Source organism: Elephantulus edwardii, unplaced genomic scaffold, assembly GCF_000299155.1.
Source record: "Elephantulus edwardii isolate Elephantulus edwardi_28Jun2011 unplaced genomic scaffold, EleEdw1.0 scaffold00386, whole genome shotgun sequence".
Classification (NCBI taxonomy): domain Eukaryota; kingdom Metazoa; phylum Chordata; class Mammalia; order Macroscelidea; family Macroscelididae; genus Elephantulus; species Elephantulus edwardii.
This window is the reverse complement of record NW_006400136.1, coordinates 1214483-1219914: the sequence shown is the minus strand read 5'-3', so window position 1 is coordinate 1219914 and position 5432 is coordinate 1214483.

Genomic DNA, 5432 nt, shown 5'->3' with positions numbered 1-5432 from the left:
CAAACAATTTGGTAATACATAACAGCAACAACAATCCTGATGTTTTAAAATATCATACAAAATTTAGTCTGTAAAGAGCCTACTTAGTAACAGTTCGGGGAACAGCAGTTAAATAGACTGGTACCTGCTTAGGTTCTGACTATGAAAAGCAAACACAACTAACTACAGCACATAGAATTGATAGAAACCCAATACCAAATATCTACTTACGTAGCTGTTTGCAGTTTGATTCAGCTCCTTAAACACACTCTGCAGGAACCCAGAACTCCTTGCACTGTATGTGAATGAATTAAAGCTTTCCCTTTGGGCAGAAATGAGGGAAGTTCAGGATTTGATTAAGCAACAACTGGTTGAATTTGGTCAGAAAAGACATTTTCTCTCCTCCCTTCAGTGCTTTACAACTCTTTCTCAATTGCCTCTCATGAAGCAACTGAAATTGTAACCACTGCTCTAACTCTATTTAACACTCTCAGCCATGCAGTTTTGCACTTGGGCATGTCCTAGAAGATTCTTTTCCCAGGTTAATCCTATCTTGTCAAGGAAATATATTGTTGAGGACTCGATTTTATCATTATTAACTTGCAATTTATCCCTTTTAGTAACTGGGGCTTTGGAGTATAGATTAACCCCAGATTAATCATCAGATTTTCTTGAACTCTTGAGTAATCTAGTCTCTCATTTTATATACTTGTCCCTTGAACTCTTGGCCACTTGATCATTTTGAGGCCAAATCCTTCAGAGAAAGTACAAAGTGGTCTTCAACTAATCAATCTCCATAGACTTTAGTTCCCTAGCAGTAAAATGAGGTTAAAATACAATTCCCAGAAGGGATTCTTTGGGTGGTTCACTGTCAAATTGTTCACCTTCCATGTAAGACAACTGGTGTAAAAACAGTATGGCCAGTGTAAGGAAAGTGGCTGCTGACCTCTACTAAGTGCATGAGGGGGGACAGTTTCTACCAACAACGTCAACATGACAAAATCAATTCTGATGATGTCAGATTTGTCCCCATACTCTCTGCAAACTCCTTCTATCAATTCTATCACCAACCAGAACTCCCAGGGCTCTTACTGATCTGCGATGAGGGTCACTAATCCACTGCAAGGGCCACGCAGGACTGACAGATCATATGTACAATTGTGGAGTTTATTATTAGTGAAATGAGCAGATTATAATTCAGCCTGGAAAGAGAATATAATTCTTCAGTCAGTTCAGCTTCTTAGCTGTGCTTGTAAGCCCTCTGATCTCCAGCATCAAAGTTTTGGGCCATTATCCCTAACTGTCTAAGTCCTGCCAATTGTTGTATCTTTTCTCACTCTTCCAGAGATGCTGGGTTAAGGACCCTGGCTCAGGAAGCCGCCATTGCATTTCAGCTCTGTCTCAGATGGATCTCTAATTCTCAACTACATCTGTTGCCACTATTGCTGCTCTTTGTCTTGCACAGAATATTTGACAAAAAAAAAGATGTGCTATATTTTCTGCTTCTTCTTTCTTGATATTAGTGAGACTCCTGTTTTCTGCTTCCAGAAAGGCTCAATTTAAATCTGACTGGCTGGCACAGGACTCAATTCTATTATTAGTGGTTTACATAACTTATTTTCATGCTCCCACCCGAAGATGATATTTACCTTATTTACTTTATTAGCAAGCCATCTGATCCCCTGGAAGGGGCCACAAGAAGCCTATATTTGTATAGTTTTATTCAGTCCTGGAGTAAAATGAAAGCCATGGTGGTTGCTATTGTTATGTGCTGTGTCACCTGTAACTCATAGTGATCCTCTGTACAAGAGCTCTGAAGCCTGCCCTATTCTGAACCAGTCTCACTGACTCTGACATGCATACTCTCCCTTGACCTAGTTACTATATCAATCCACCTCATCCAGGGTTCTCCTCTACTGAGCTGTTCATCCACCCTTCTGAGCATAATGTCCTTCTCCAACGACCGGTCTTTCCTGGCCACGTGCCCAAAGTATGTGAGACGGAGTTCAAAATCCCAGCCTCCAAGGAGAAACTTGCTTTCACTCTCTCCAAGACAGACCTATTTGTTTTCTTGATGATCTATGATATGTTCAAGTCTCTTCTCCAGCACCACAACTCAAAGGCATCAATTCTTCTGTCATCCTTAGTCATTGTCCAGCTCTCTGATACATAGCAAGTAATTGTAAAGATCATAGACTGGGTCAGATGTACCCTAGTCTTTAGACTGACATTGTTGTTTCTCAGTACTCTGAAAAATTCCCTGACAGTAGATTTTCCCAATGCAATTCATGTTTTGATTTCTTGACTGCTGGTGCCAAGAGTGTTGACTATGAAGCCGAGCAAGCTGTAACTGTTAACAACCTCAATATCTTCTCTTCATCCATCATGGTGCTGCCAATTGGCCCAGTGGTGAGAATCTTTCTTTGTCTTCTTGGTGTTGAACTTCAATCCATACTGAAGACTACAGTCTTTGATCTTCTCCAGAAAGCACTTCACTCAAGTCCTCCTCAGTTTCAATAAGCAAGATTGTGTCATCTGCGTAATGTAGGTTATTGATGAGTCTTTCCCTAATCCTGCGAAAAACTGTATTCAGTAATTGATTACATTAAACTTGGCCCACATTTCCAACCACAATGCCTCAACAACAGACTCCATCTATTTGTAAGTGGAAGCTTAAGTTTGCTTCGACATTGAGCCGCTCTCAGTAGAGTTTTTAAACTAAGAATCTAGAAAGAACAGGCTGAGTGATTCACCTTCTATAATGAGCCAACAAAAGCCCAGTGGATCAAGAGTCTGCTCTTCAAGTAATCATGAGGATGTCACCAAACCAGGTAACATTTAGTTTTGTTGTACATGGCATTGTCTATGACAACAACTAACATCACTGCCAACAACAACAGGGTAGACATCCAGAAAATTGTAACAATTCCCGTCACTTCTCCTAGAGACTATTACTCAAAACCAGCAAAGTATGTCACAAAGTAGGTGAGATAAGTGAAGTTCCACTTCAGTGAAACACTGATGATAACACTTTATAAGAGGGTGCCTGCAATAAATCGCATGAAACATACTCTGAAGCATTCTCCAAACATCATTTAGGGAAAGAAGTTAGTCACTGATCTGAGGACAGTAAGTGTACATTTGATATTTTAGAAAGTGTCATAGAATGCTGTATGGAAAGAGAAATACTTTCTTGCTTGAACCTCTAACCTCTCAATTTATACTTGGTTTACATATAAGGCAATACCATTGTTTCTTCTAAATAAATTATAGCATGGATAAGGTGCTGCTTAAAACTTCTTCTTAATGAAGTTGCTTTAAAAGTACAATCCATTTTCAGAATTATCTGGCTTCACACATTACTTGTTTTGCTAGTTTCAAATTGATATGCCCCCTTGAAGCACAAGCAGGTGCTTGTGAGGAGTGTTGAGAGCTCAGAATTAATGGCATTAGAGATCTATTCTGTATCTGAAAACAGGCAATGCATATAAAATCCTTCCTTGTAACTGTGCCACTTAAGTGCTGGAGCATAAAACAGGATGAGACGAACAATCCTGTGATTGTTTTTAACATCCTCAAAGAGGATTTCAGAATACCATAAAGCTGCTAATGAATTTCAGTAGGCAGGTGCAAGATATGCAATTAGTGTCCTATTTTCATTCCCCTTTTATCATTTGAGAGTACTTATAGATTGTTCTCTGATTTCCATGGTTTGGGGCTTTTGTTAAAAAAGAAATACTCTATCAGAAAACAGCCATTAAGCATTGTTCAAGATGTCTTTAATTGGGAGAAAAAAAAAAAAAGACTGTAACACAACAGTTAATCAAATTTGAGGATTTTAAAATAATTCCCTTTAACACTTTTAAATGATCATTTTACCTCATCCGTGGTTAGTAGGATTCATGATTCTTGCTTTATATAATCTTCTATCAGGACAATAAAAGTTTGTTTTACCCCTTCAAATGAGCTAGTGCCAGTTGCATCATTCATATCCCTTATCCCTTCTGAATTTACCTAGACTCCAGTTTGTTCAGAAGGTGTAGGCCTTCATGGTCAAGAGTGGAACCATTTTTCTCTGCCATCTCAGACTCAAGTGTACTCAACTCAGTATCTGCTACCTATACTTACCAGTGTGCTCAAGCACATGCATAGTTTGCACATCCATGGCAATATTTACTTCTGCTGAATAGAAAGTTGCTAACTTTGGAAGCAGGAGAGGCAATCCACTTCCTAAACAACGTGCCTCTGGAAACTCTGTGAACTTTGAAAAACGATGATAGGTATAGAAACACTTCAGGTCTTTTGTTCATAGGGTCGCTACGAGTCATGTTCAAGTCAACAACAGTCAACAACAACAGCATAGTTATAACTAACCCAGTTCGCACTAAACAAAAGTAACACTTGCTAACTTCTTCTTTTAGTCTATATTATAGAAAATGACAGTTCATTTTACCCAGGTTTTCAGAGTTTTATTCAGCATGAAACCTTAAAGTCTTACTTTTGTACTTCCTTTTCCCAACTCATTAAATCACAGAGTTCTGTTATTTCTTCTATATACAAAACAGCTCTTCACTTAAGGTATCATCCTTCATTCCCCCTAATTCCACCTTAGTTTAGATCCATCCAATAGTCTGTTCTTCAGAAACTTCCGTGGGCTCCTACAACCTCATCACCTTCCCAGGCATTCTCTATGGAATATACAAGATTTTACAATACATACATAATGAACTATTCTTCAGTTTAATTTTTTTAACTTCTAACTAGAATGTAATTTAAAATTTGTGTCTCTGTCTGCATTACATGGATCCTGCTTATTTCATCGTTGTCACCTCACAGCAAACTCCCCTCAATGTCTACTTTCTCATCCCATTGAATTCCTTTCAGCTTTTCAAACTTTTCCCCCCTCTTTCTCTCTTCTGGAAGTCAAGCCTTTGCTATTTGAGGTAGAACATTTATTGTGTATACTAAGATAATGTGAGCATTAATCATCTTTCATATCTCACCTTAGAAGTCCTTTCCTTCTCAAGGGGGTGTTCATTTACTCACTGTTGCTGTTGCTCTTCCTGTAGTTGCTGTTAGGTGTTACTCAGTCAACTACAAGTCATAGCAAGCAACCTTATGAACAACAGATCAGAACCTGTACCATTCTCACCATCATTGGTATTTCCAAGCCCACTCATGTTTCAGTTACTGTGTCAATCATCTCCTTTGGTCATCTGCTTTCTAACTGATCCTGCCTTTTCCATCATGATGTCTTTTTCCAAAGATCCTTCTGATAATGCTCACAAAGTATGTGAAGAATCACTTTTTAAGATGCACTTCTTTCAAGACAAACTTGTTTATTCTTTTGACAGTCAGTCCTTAGTATATTCAATACAACTACTTCTTCATCATCATCATTCATTTTAAAAACTAATGTATTTTCTAGGAGACTAAGGTGCGTTTGATACAGG